At 41.3% G+C, this 14,195-nt stretch overlaps 1 non-coding gene across 1 annotated transcript; it reads right to left on the bottom strand.

Moving 5' to 3' along the window:
* Positions 1 to 10,648: 10,648 nt before the first annotated feature.
* Positions 10,649 to 10,731, bottom strand: TRNAL-UAA (transfer RNA leucine (anticodon UAA)). Its single transcript has one exon. It is a non-coding gene; the product is annotated as a tRNA-Leu (tRNA).
* Between the last annotated feature and the right edge of the window lie 3,464 nt (positions 10,732 to 14,195).

Raw genomic sequence — 14,195 nt, forward strand, 5'->3', positions numbered from 1 at the left:
GAAGCGGCTTCCTACACTAGTCTTACAGCTAAAAATGTGGCAAAGTTCATACAAAACAACATCATCTGTCGATATGGTTGCCCACATGAAATCATTAGTGATAACGGATCACATTTCCAAGCTGAGACCGAGCAATTGCTAGCCAAATACAAGATTAAGCACCACCACTCTTCGCCCTATAGACCACAGACTAACGGCGCGGTAGAGGCGGCAAACAAGAATGTTGTCACAATTCTCAAGAAAATGATTGACAACTATAGAGATTGGCCAAGCAAGACACCCTTTGCTTTGTGGGGGTATCGTACATCTGTTAGGACACCCACTGGGGCCACTCCTTTCTATTTGACCTACGCCATGGAAGCTGTACAACCAGTCGAGCTAGAAATACCATCCTTGCGTATTTTACTAGAAAGTCAAATCCCGGAAGCCGATTGGAAGAAGGATAGATATGAAGAACTCATCCTCCTGGATGAACGTAGGCTACGCGCCTTACATAATGTCCAAACATATCAAGCACGTATCAAACGAGCTTTCAACAAAAGGGTTAGGCCAAGAAACATCAAAGAAGGAGACTTAGTACTCAAATCGGTTAGAGCTCTTTTACCTGTCGACCCACGGGGAAAATTCAAACCTAATTGGGCCGGACCATTTCTAGTCAAATCCATACTCCCAAGGGGTGCGTTTAGAATCACAGACCTAGACGGGAATGAGTTTTCAAATCCAACAAACCTTGACCAACTAAAACGGTACTATGCCTAGAATAAGAACGAAAACGCGCCTCGCGTAACCCCACGTGTCGCTCTTGTGGCACTAAATAAACGGCCCCTGGCCCAGTTGAAATAAGCTAATGTCACTGTGCTCTTGCATTTTGACAAATTTGTCATCCTCGTATCATCAAATAAACTAAATTCGCACCTTCAGAGTAAGCAAATGCTCATGCTTATTTTCTACGTTCATTACAAGCTCTTGCTTAGAACAATTATTCTTTTACATTTACTCGAACTACGTGCAAGGGTTTGATTTCACTTTTTCAAGTGAATACGTAGGCAATCCTTCACAGGATTCAACCCGTTATATCTAAAATGTAAATAGAAGGACATTTGCATTGCATTTGAAATTCGACAAGAATAATAAATAGAGAATCACAACGGTTTCATAACCATTTAACCTTTTTGTTTCATTCATTTTCTGATAATAATAGTACGCTACATAATAAAAATAGAATAGGCTAGGATTCTAAAAACCCCACCTTTTTTATTACAACAAATAAATAATAATAATCAAATAATAAATAAAGACTCGGGCTATTCCTCCATCTTCCCCTTGCCCTTGTCATTCCTATCATATTTCTTGTCACGACCTCGAGTCGGACGCTCTTGCGCCACTTCAGACCTAATCACCAACGGTCTTTCTCGAGGCCTAGCCTTTCCATTCTTGCCAATCACCATTTCCGCGACAGGAGTAGTCCTTGGTTTCTTCGAAGGATGAACAACTTGAAACCCGGCTTCTTCTTCTCCCTCTGTCAGGTGCTTCTCCTTCTCTTTCTCTCCCTCGCGCACCTTGTAGTCAACAGGCTCGCGCTTCCTCAGTCTCTCGCGCTCTTCCGAAGTAGTAGCCTTTCTCCATCTCAGATAAGAATCTGACACCCACAAAGCATTGGCAGAGAAATTCAAGAACCACATGTTTCTTTGGGCCCATTTAATAGCCCACTCTCTTCGGCTCTCTGTAGTAAGCGCCATAGCAGTCTGCGGGACGGTGTCAAGCCTCGGGATCGTCTGTTTCAGTCCAACTTGTCTCATCAATCTTTCCGGGAAGATACACACCATAAACTCCAATCCAGGAATGCGCACGGACCTAGTGGGATCCAAAGAAGACACTCCACTGACAGATTTGAGGTGCCACCACGGTACGACCCACCTAATCAACGGGCCATCGTCGCTCTTCAGCTTGTTCTTCCAATAATCACGGACCCGAGTGAAGTCCACCATGTACAACCTCGTCCTCATCGCAATCGAGCGGGCATGATAGGAAAGCACATGAACTGGGGGCTCGATCAATCGGAGCCGTTCCATAAGCCAAACCTACCAAAAAGCAGGTATTAGACATCGAAAAAAAAAACACGAAAAAAAAAAAAACCGTCTTTTACCTGCAGAAGGACGGGGCTTCCCAAATACGGTCGATCACGGTTGGATTTCCTACTATCCAAGCCCAAAATAATCTCCCCTAAGCATAAGCAAGCTGGGCTCCTGCGCAGCTCCATCTGCTCAACAAGGCCCAAAAGACGGGGATCACCTCTCAAGTCTTCATCAACATGCCCTTGGAAGACATACACATGCAACAAGCAAAAGCTAAATGCCCTCCGCCTAGCAACATGGGAAACGGTGGGGTCGGCCCTGTTGATGAATCGATCTATGAAGTCCAATATTCTCACGCCTTTCGAGGTAACTAGACGGTCCACCTCAAGTCTAGTCAATCCAAGCAAGTCTCTAAATTTGCTCTTATACCCTTGCGAAGTAGAAGGAATGGCAGGCAAGTGTTCGGGATCCCATCCACCAATAGCAGCAATTTCTTCATTAAATGGGCAAATATCACCTCCAAGGAACGCAAAAACATAGTAATTCGGGTCCCAATAGTCAAGGCAAGCATCCAAGAAAGGTTTAACAACCTTGATGAGTTTTAAACTCAACAAAGACCCAAAATTATAAGCACCCATATCATGCTTCTCCATATTCGAAAATTCGTTGGTCCATTCCTTCAAGCGGATCTCCAAAGTATTCATGATGAAAAATTTCTTTTGAGAATTTTATGTAAATAGACGAAGAAGAGACGGAAGAATTATGTGAATAAAAGCTCCACCCGCGCTTCTATTTATACTAATTTCTGTTTCCAAAAATCCGTCGAACAGACGACTTGGGAACAGGCGCAAAGACTGCTGCGCCTCTTCAAAGGGACGCAGCTCATGCTGCGCCTCTTCCTCAGCTTCAGTTCTGTGATTTCCGCGTTGGATCTTTCCTAATTCCATGACGAATAATTTCCTATTCCTACGGGTTATTATTTTGGTAAATACGTGAGAATTACCATGTTTTAGGTTTCCTAATTTCGCGGCCACGCATTTCGAGGCGACGTCGACATTTTCCCATTTTATCACACTTGTATATTTTCATTTTAGGAAGCATTTTTCATTTTAATTCATCATTTTAGAGAATATTTTTTTAATATTTCTCATTTAATTCATTTAATTCATTTTACCAAATCTCAACATTTCTATATTAATTTCAATTTCTTAATTTCATTTCTACATTTCTAACTTATAGATTTCTTTTTTTTTTTCTTTTTTTAGGGGGTAACCCTCCCTACCGTCCGGTCATTTCCGGCAAAATTTTTGCATTTTTGCATTCTTTTGAGTCACTCATTTTGCGCTAATTAAGGCCATATGTATATATAAATGTATGCTTTGCGTGTTTTCTATGTAAATTTCGGCAGCATGACGGCGTAAACCGTCATCTACCAAACCTGTTCAAAACTAACCTGCAGATATAAGCAACACAACCCAGAAGCAAAGGCACTCAGGCCGTCGTATATACACCAAACAAAGGAAATGTGCAACAAACTGGGGGCTCTCGCCCCAAACAAAGTCCAAAAATGCTCAAAATCAATGTCCAAATGTACAAATGTACAAAATACAGCCAACAAACAAAAAAACTACACAAAGCTACTGTTGGGCGCCCTCCCCAATTCTGCAACTCTTGCCGCAAGAACGGCGATCTCGGCATCCCGAACCTCGAGCTCCCTCAACAAGCGAGCTGTCTTCTCCCGAGACTGGGTCAACTCTCGCTCCAGCTCGTGGTCACCCTGTAAATAATAAATTGGCTCATGTCAATCGATTCAAGCAAAATCAGAAAATCAAAAATCAAAAATGGAACTAGGCGTAAGGTTCATACCTGACGACCTCGACCGCCAACAAGTGCCTCGACGGCAGTAGCTCGCAGCCGGTTGGCCACCCTCCACAACGCCACGAACCGAGACGGCGCAACCTGCATTTTCAAAAGAAATTCTCAACAATTGAACAAACTCAATCAAATGTGTTCTTACACAAAAGTTATACAAGTTAGAGGCTCACCCTCCGAATCAGATGCTGCCCATCATCCAGGCCAGCATCCGTCACAGCTACGTCAAAGTCACGCAGCTCGGAGATCGTCGTCCTCCCAGTCGCGTCAGTGTACTCGAGGGTCTCGGGGTACTCTGGGGGCTCGATGCCCGCCGCCTCGACCTCCTGCAAAAACAAATGGTTCTCACTAATCGATGATCTTTCATCATAATTCTCAAAATCAAATCAAGAGGAAAAATAGAAGATGCTCACCACTACCGGCCAGTACGCCAACCTCCCGTAAAGGAACGCCGAGTAGTCCTCGCCAAGAAGAAGAAGGGCGTCACCACTAGCACCAGCCAAGTTTGCCTCCCTCTCAGCCTCAGAAGGCTCCCTAAACATCGTCCTGGGACCCATCGACGTCCTCAACAGCAGTCGGCTCGGGCTCCTAGGCCGAAGGACCTCAGCCACGAAAGGAGGCGCTCCAGCGTACTCCGCCCAAGGTCTGGGCATCCACTGTGACAAGATAAAAAGGATCATTCATATGATCAATTAAAAGCAAATATAAGAAGCAAGTGAATATAAGTGAGATACTCACGCTGTCTAGCTGAAGAGCGTTCACGTCCCGCCGGTAGACGTTGTGAGAAGAACGCTTGCTCTTCGTCCGGCACATCACCCAATCCCTCACCACGGGATAGGCCTTCTCCAGCGGCTCCGTCCTCCTGGGCGCGAGGCTCAGGAAGTAGGAGTACACCCACGCCTGTAAAGCAGAATAATCAATGACGATCTTTCTTGATTTGATAAAGAAAACGAATTAACTTTGGTCTAAAGGAAGGTTCATACCTCCAACAGTAGTCCAGGTCCGACAGCACCAGGAGAAGTCCCCTTCTCCATCAACTCCGGACGAACCATGGCCCTCATGAAGCGGATGAGGACTGCAAAACCAGCAGTGACCCAGTCCCAACGCCCTAGGGAACTCAGGTCAGAAAGGAAGGGAAGAAGCTTCGTCGACACCTCTCGCCCTTGTCTCCGAGGTAAATCGAAGACGAAACCACCAGAGCCACAAACGAGCCCTCTGCTCAGCTGTACAGGGGAGGAGGAGCCGTCTCCCTCCCGTCAATCGTCACCAGCGCCGGGGTCTTCCCCGAAAAGTAGTCTCGAACGTAGGAACTGGGTATCAAACCCAGCACTGTAACAGCCTTCGGCGACAAGTTCCAGCCGATCAATCTCCTCGCCTCGGCCGAGTCCGCCCTCATGGCAGCCTCTGGCCACTCCACCTCCTCGATCCCACACGACAGACCAGAAATCATGTCGTAGTCCTCCAGAGTGACTCCCACCTTACCGAAAGGCATGTGAAACATGGAAGTCGTATCCCAGAATCGGTCCAAGAAAGCGCGGACCAGGCTAAGGTTAGCCCGCAGTTTCCTCTTCGCGATGTCCCTCCAGACCTGCACCAAAGGACCGAACGCTCCACGCTCGATCATGGCCCGCTCCTCCGCCGACAGCCGCTCGTAGTGCTCCATCGCTGTCGTGTACCCCGAGAACGACCTGATGTTCCCGGCCTCCTATTGTGATTTGAAACAGGAGTTATCTTTAGTTTTGAATAGAATTTGAAAGGAATTTGAACAAATGAATGAAAGAGGATGAGTAATGAGTAGTGAATTCCTATTTACCAAACTCTTCACCATCCTGTAGGACAGGTGACCCTCTGCAGCCCACACCAGGTGCCTGCTCTCCCAAGTCTCAGCCCACGCAGGAGCACCTCTCAGCTGACGACCTCCTCGTCCGATGTTGGCCCGTCTCGGAGCTTCCTCCTCCTCGACGGTCTCCTCCTCCTCATGGACCTCGTCCCCAGCAGCCATCACCACGGCGGTGAAGGCCTGTTCCAAAGCCTCCTCGACAGTAGCAACGTCTATCTCCATGGGAGCTCTCCCAGAAGTAGAAGCATCATCACCTGCAACATTAAAGCAAATTTAGGCCGCGTCACGTGACGACAAGCCTTGGTTAAGGGATTTTCGAGCCTTCGGAAGCCCTTTAAAGAGAATTATCCTTCAGTCCTTCCCTTTAGAGAGAAATATCCTTCAGAGTTAGCCTTCAGAAGTATTAAGAAGTTTCTTCATAATCCCTGCGACCCTTAATGCCTTCAGACACCAAGTTATCTTCAGACCAAAGAGTTTTGCCGAAGCGTCTTCAGTTCCGTTTCACCCAGGGGTATCTCAGGTATGGTTTCTTCTTATGGTTGGCGAGCTTCCTTACGTAGTCTAACGGACTTTAAACGACCCTCCCCGATAGTCGACAGACTCTAAAATGTTCCCGACGACGGGTCCTTGGCTTAGACCCCTTGAGCCGCCTCACGTCGCCATAGTCGTCAGGTTGTAATCTTCGATTGACCTGATGGCTATACTTTGACTTTCGCCTTGTTCAAGCCTCAGTCAAAGTGAGGGCTCTGTAGATACCTCATTTCTGCACCTCTCGCAAACCACCCGGTGATGATTGGGCCGCATGTTTGGTACGCGGAACGATTTGTGACAGTTCGTAAGATTATCGTCAAGTGATTGCTCAAATATTAATGTCTACCTCTTAGTTGTCATCTACGTCCCGATACGGTCGTTTTGACAGTAATTAGAGTACATTCGGAGTCCGGGCCTAAAACCGTCTCCATTTTCTGATAACCGTTAAATCCCGAGTCAGAATGTTCTGGAACGTTCCGGATATTTCTATTCCATATTTCATAAATTTTATCTTTTGGTAAACAATTTCCCGTAATATTCACATAAGATATTAAGGAAAACCGAATTATTTCCGTCCTACCATAACTCAAACACGGAAATCTTTCTTCCGCAGAGGAAACCCCTTGGGAATGAGAGACGCGCAGTCTTTGCGCCTCTTCCAAGAGACGCAGATGGGCTCGCCGCGCCTCTTCCCCGGCCCTTTCTCGCGTATTTCTCGTATCTTTTTTCATATCTTTCCGAGATTCACTTCCAAAGAGTCTCCGAAACCCTAATTCCTCCACGTGATTAGTATAAATAGGAGTCTTCGCTCCTCATATTTCTCACGCGAGTGTCCGCCCTTCTCTTCTCCCTTTGCATTCTAGACTTTGTTCTTACTTTTTTGGCGTCTACGTGCTTGAACATTCGACCACGTAAGCTCGGATCCTTCTGAGTACCAGCCTCCCCGTTTGCATGACCGACCAATTTGACCAACTCCACATCAATCAACTTAATTAACTTAATCGTTTTCCTCTTACGAGGGCACTTTCTTTGCATTCGCGACGAGCATCACTAATCGATATCTTAGTCCTTCTCGTTTCGTCAACATGTAAGTCTGAGGGTGTATAATCTCTCTTTTATTTATTGTATTTATTTATTGTATCATCATAATTGTAAGGTTTATGTCGAAAATACCATTAAAACCGATTTCTAAAACCATGCTTTAAAACCTCTTTTTTACGGATTTCCAGTAGATAACCGTCGAGAAAGGACGCAAAGAATCGCTGCGCCTCTTGAAGGAGCGCGATTCTGCTGCGCCTCTTCGTGAGGCTGCCGCAGCAGCTCTGCTTCCTTTCTTCTTCGTTCGTCCTCTGTTGTTCGTTAAAGTTCTTTTATTTGTTTCGTTTGTTTGTTAATTCTTCATCATGATAGCATATATTTCACATGTATATTATTCATCATCATTAATATGTTTTAATCATCACAAATCCGACTTAAATCCCTTATAATCCAATATTTGCGGGTTTTCGTCATTAAACTCAATTCCGGGTTGTAGAGATTCAATTCATCAATATTGGGTTTCTGGAATTCGTCTTTGATATAGTTTTCATCTGTCTTTTGTCGCATCTATCATATATTCGTCATTAATCCATCGTATCTAACTTAATTAATTGATTTAATTTGTTTAGTTTGTTAATATTTTTCACTCCTGTAATTAATCCATCTTATGTTAATTCGTTTAATTCCGTCTTATTCATGTTTTACTGTTTTCATGACCCATTCATATGTTAAATAACCTATTAATCACTTTCATCCGAGTAAATATCATCAATCGATCATTAATTCACCAATTAACATTAACGGCTTGCAATTACGGCTTCACAGCCAGAACTGAGCCAAAGAACAGACGCAGCGATGTGTCTGCGCGCTATTCAAAGGACGCAGCTCTGCTGCTGCTTTGTTCTGGGCCGAGTTCTCGTCCCCAACTCCGTTTCTGCCTTGACGTCGTGTAATTAGTTTACATATTAACTAACTATTAACCGTAATATCACGCTAATTCCTGTTCGTTAATTTATTTGTTTCTTTCCTTCATCCTTTTATTCCTTTTTCTCAAATTGTCCGTTTTAAAGGTATTTTCGACATAAATCGCCTAATCCATTGTAATTTAATGTAATTTTCACTATTGTAATTTATAATTATTGTATTCTTTTGTATCATTTGTATGTTTTCACATGTAATTGAGCATTAAATCCTACTTCGACCTAATTGTATGCTAATTAACTGTCAACCGACTTAGTATTAATTCTCACATGCTAGGATTAAAACTTGGATGTTGCATTGCATGCATATAGCCGACGATATATCAAGTACGAATAACTTCCCTAATCATTAGTAGAGGCCGCTATCGAGGCGGGCGGGATTAGGTGTTCGATCAAAAGAGCTTCCTAATACGTACCCTCACCCCTTACTCCAGATATCTGTGAACACCCGTGTTCATTGGCATCCACGAGAGTCATTCTAGACATAGAATGCTAAGGGTAACGATTGCTTAGTGTTCATGTCTCTACTTTGTGTCTTGACATGACACGAGGTATTCGAACGGTTCCAATTTCCCATAAAAATCGGTGGCGACTCCATATAAAAATGCAAACGCTTGTTTCTCTTTTCCTCCCAAGCGCCCCCGTGGGCCCCCGCTGTCCACAGGTGTACCTAAAAAAAAATCTTATTGGGTGTGAAAACTATCAAATTTGTTCTCTTACCCCGCTTAATCATATTACCAAATTATAATATTTAACGTCTTTATATATTATTGTCTAAAAAATCTTGCAAATATGCACGGGATCTACACTAATAATCTATCCTTAAAGTATCTCAATATGTAATTATGTATATATGTCTAAAATGAACTTTTAGTTTGGCTCAAAAACTTTTGAAATCTGACAAGGTATTTGAAAATATTTGTTTTAACGTCTTTATATATTATTATTGTCTAAAAAAATCGTGCAAATATGCACGGAATCTACACTAATAATCTATCCTTAAACTATCTCAGTATGTAATTATGTATATAGGTCTAAAATGAACTTTTAGTTTGGCCGAACAACTTTTGAAATGGAAAATGAGATGGCGCCACCGGGTGGTACTTAAATTGGGTGCCACCGGGGATATTATTGTAAATTATGTAGCTATTTTCATTTTCCTCCCACAAATTTTAAATTTCAAGCTAATTGTTAGAAAAAGGGTAGTTTAGGAATTTAAAACTGCATGACTAATTATAGTTAATACTTAATAATAAATAAATATATAATAAGTAGATATTCCTTATGTTTGGCCACCTTTTGAGAAGTAATTTTACAGCAAACACGATACTAATGAATGACGATAATGTTTTGCTGTGTATACTGTGTGTAGAAGCTTGTACTCTGTATTTAACAAGTATAAATGGAGCTAAATGATTCATAGGTTAGGCCGTAAGGTAGTGGGTATTGGGTAATAGTTACTAGAGTTTTAAGGCATAACTGCTAGTCCTAGGCCACATATGAATATCAATTGGTCTCCCTTGTGACGGGTCATTATTTGTGGCGGATATTTTGTGAGTTAAAATGGTAACAAAATGGATTAGTGGAGAAAGGGGACCACATGAATAGTGTTGTAGAGAGAGAAAAACTGGGTACTTTGTGAGGTAAAATGGTATTCGTCACTCCAAAGTGACGGATAATGTTGGTCACAAATGAGATTTTGTGTATGAATATATGATACTCAGTGTTCAAATTATTTTTCGAATCGAGAAATTAGACATGAAATTCTTAGAGCTTGTTATTCATCGAATACGTCATCTTCGTCCGGTAAAGCCATTAGCCCATTATTGTGCTTCATTGAATACTAGAGTCCATATTTGATTCATGGGTGAGACAAATTAAATTAAGAAAATCCATTTGTTACATCTCACAATTTCAGAATTTATAATGACAGATCTTAATTATTGTGTTTTCGCTTTTTTTGGCTAGAAGATGAAAAACTAAGTAGATGAAGAACATATTAATGATGAAGATAATTTAGTGTAAAATATTAAATAAACTATTTGGTGTAAAATATTATAGAAAAATTAGTTAGAGGTTTTTTTTTAATTGAATAGATATCAAATAGAGATAAAATTACATACCTACCCTTAAAACTTTGGCGCAAAAACGAAAATTGACATTTTATATTTTTACTTTTTATTTTTCTTTAATTATGGTGGCGCCCTATCGCCATCCTTCTGAAATCTGGCAAGGTATTTGAAAATATTTGTTTTAATTAAAAAATAAAGATTTGAAAATATTTGTTTTAATTAAAAAATAAAGATTTAAAATGCTGGTTGTGGGGTTCGAACCCACGCGCACTTATGTGCAGAAGATCTTAAGTCTTCCCCCTTAACCACTCGGGCAAACCAGCTTTAATGTTCACTGTACAATTATTTTAAAAAAAAGTATACCATTTTTTTATCATAAAAATGGAGATAAATTTATGCAGAATGTAAAATATGGAAAATATTAAATTTAAAAGATTGTGTCATTAATCACCTACCATACCTATAATATATGTTAAAAAATACTAAGTTTTATTTTAGGAATTTGGTTTAGGCGGAAAAAAAGAGAGTTTCACCTATTCATTTAGTAAATAGAGAATTAATAAAATTTATACAAAATTATAAGTTGTTAAATACTTTGTTAATGTTATTATTTGAGAAGGACTTGATCCATCCTACGTATCAAACAGAACTGTAAATCACTAACTATGTTTTCACAAGAAAAAAATTATAGAATTTATAAATTGAAATCATCAGTTTTAAGGTATATATAAAGAATATTTTCTTTAGATTAACTTTCAACATATAACTAAATTTTCTTAATCAATTTTCCTTTCAACTTTTTTCCTCGAAAAAAAACATAATGACAAAAATACGAACAATTATTGAGACACTATTATATAGGTAATTTATTAAAAAATAAAAAAAAAACTTTATATATCGTGCATTTATTGCACGGGGTCTAAACTAGTTTAACTATTAATTGTTTTAATTCTTGGACTTTAAGTAATTAAGAAAGTTTGTAAACAATTTTAGGGTACGTTTTATACACTGTAAACACTTATACGTTGCCTTCCCTTGAAAACTTTAGATATATAACTTGGAACCTTGCTCTCTCTACCCTTTTTGATTCGGCAATTCATTTAATTTTCTCTCTTACTTTTATTGCTTTAATCTTGTTCGTGTTCTTGTTTCATCTTTAGCATTTGAGTTTGGTACTACAGACTTTGCGAGATAACCGATTATATGCTAAGTTGTCCAAATATGAGTTCTGGTTAAAAAAAGGCAGCATTCTTGGGTTATGTGATTTCTAGGGGTGGTGTAGTTGTGGATCCTCGTAAGATCGATGCGGTGTCAAACTGGGAAGCACCAAAGAATGTTGCTGAAATTCGGAGTACCTTGGGTTTGGCTGGTTATTATAGGAGGTTCGTGAAAGATTTTTCCAAGATTTCTAGACCTATGACGGCTTTGATGAGGAAGGAGACCAGATTTCGTTTGGATGAAAGTTGTGAGACGGCGTTCCAAATATTAAAGGAGTGTTTGACTACAACTCCCGTTCTAGCTTTGCCTGAGGGAAGTGAGAACTTCGAAGTTTATACTGATGCTTCGAAGAATGGATTGGGATGTGTCTTGATGCAAAATGGAAAAGTCATTGCCTATGCTTCAATACAGTTGAAGCCGTATGAGAATAACTATCCTACTCATAATTTGGAGTTCGGTGCGGTTGTATTTGCTCTAAAGATCTGGAGCATTATCTATATGGGGCGACCTTTAAAGTGTTTTCAGATCAGAAGAGTTTGAAGTACATCTACACTTAAAAGAAGTTGAACATACGTCAGAGAAGGTGGGTGGAACTGATTAAGGACTATGATATGGAGATCATCTATCATGAGGGTAAGGCTAATGTGGTTGCAGATACTTTGAGTAGAAAGACTGTACATTCGTTATGCACTGCCATGTCACTGATGAAATTGAAGGAAGAGATGACTAAGATGGGGATCCACATGTTTCGCAAGGGAGATGCCAGCGGTGATTTGACTATTGAGACAGAACTATATGATGGCATCAAAAGGAAACATGTACTTGATCCTAAGATTCAGGAATGGAAGACAAGGGTGGAGAAGGGTACGGTTTCGAGATTTTCTATTTATGCAGATGGGAGTGTTTGATTTGATGGGAGGTGGTGTGTGCCTAATTATGCTGAGTTGAAGAAACTGATTATGACGGAGGCTCATTTCACTCCTTATTCAGTACATCCGAGGGGTGATAAGCTCCATAAGGACTTGAAGAAGACATTTTGGTGGCCCGGCATGAAGAAAGAGATAGCAGAGTTTGTGGCTAGGTGTTTGACTTGTCAAATGGTCAAGGGGGGACAACGGAGACCACAAGGTAAGATTCAGTCACTTGAGGTGCCTGAATGGAAATGGGAATTGATTTCTATGGACTTCATTGTGGGGTTACCGAGAACTCGGCGGGGTAATAACATGATTTGGGTAATTGTCGATCGTCTGACAAAGTCAGCTCATTTTATTCTAATGAAAGATACTTGGAGTAAGATTCAACTGGCTCTTGGATACAGGATGCATGTGGTACGAATACACGAGGTACCAAAAGATATTGTGTCAGATAGAGATGCGAGGTTTATATCATGGTTTTGGCAAGAGTTGCAGGAATTGATGGAGACTACCTTAAAGATGAGTATGGTGTTCTATCCTGCGCCAGATGGTCAAATTGAAAAGACCATCAAGACCTTAGAAGATATGCTCTAAGCTTGTGCGATAGAGTTTGGTGGGAGTTGGGAAGATAGACTTGATTTGATTGAGTTTTCATACAACAATAGCTATCATACGAGTATCGGGATGGCTCCATTCGAGGCGTTGTACAAAAGGAAGTCTAGGAGTCCAGTGTGTTGGGATGATAGTGATGAAGCGATGGTTTTAGGACCACAAATGGTACAAGATATAGTTGAATAAGTACACTTGATTCGACAAAAGATGAAAGCAACTCAAAATCGACAAAAGAGTTATGCGGATTTGCATCGCAGAGATATCGATTTTGGGGTGTTTTGAAAGTGTCACCTATGCGCGGCATCATGAGGTTTGCAAGAGAAGGAAGTTGAGTCAGAAATTCATAGGTCCATATGAAATTTTGGATCGAGTAGGTAAAGTAGCTTATCGGCTAGCTTTGCCACCATCTCTTGATCGGGTGCATAATGTTTTTCATGTGTCACAACTCCGAAAGTATGTGAGTGATCCATCTCATGTGCTTGAAGTGGAGAATATTGAGCTTGATGAAGCTCTCACTTATGCGGAGGTGCTAAAGGAGATATTAGATCGTAAGGTGCGAAATACAAGGAGTGGTAAAACCATCTTACTCAAGGTGTTATGATGTAATCACAATGTGAAGAAGCTACATGGGAGATGGAAGAGGCAATGAGGGAGCGTTATCCACAACTTTTTGATCAGGTATGTTGGTTACGAGGTCGTAACCTTGTGGACCAAGGCCAACCGCAACGCGCGTGAAAGGGTTCGAATAAGCCTGCATTTGTGGAGTCGCCACCAATTTTTGTGAGAAATTGGAACCGTTCGAATACCTCGTGCCATGCCAAGACACAAAGTAGTGACATGAACACTAAGAACTCGTTACCCTTAGTATTCTATATCTAGAATGACTCTCGTGGATGCCAATGAATACGGATGTTCACAGAGATCTGGAGTAAAGGGTGAGGGTACGTATTAGGAAGCTCCTTAATCGAACACCTAATCCCGCCCGTCTCGATAGCGGCCTCTAATAATGATTAGGGAAATCGTTCATGTTTGATATGTCGTCG

This window comes from Silene latifolia, chromosome 2 (genome assembly GCF_048544455.1).
Source record: "Silene latifolia isolate original U9 population chromosome 2, ASM4854445v1, whole genome shotgun sequence".
In the NCBI taxonomy this organism is placed as follows: domain Eukaryota; kingdom Viridiplantae; phylum Streptophyta; class Magnoliopsida; order Caryophyllales; family Caryophyllaceae; genus Silene; species Silene latifolia.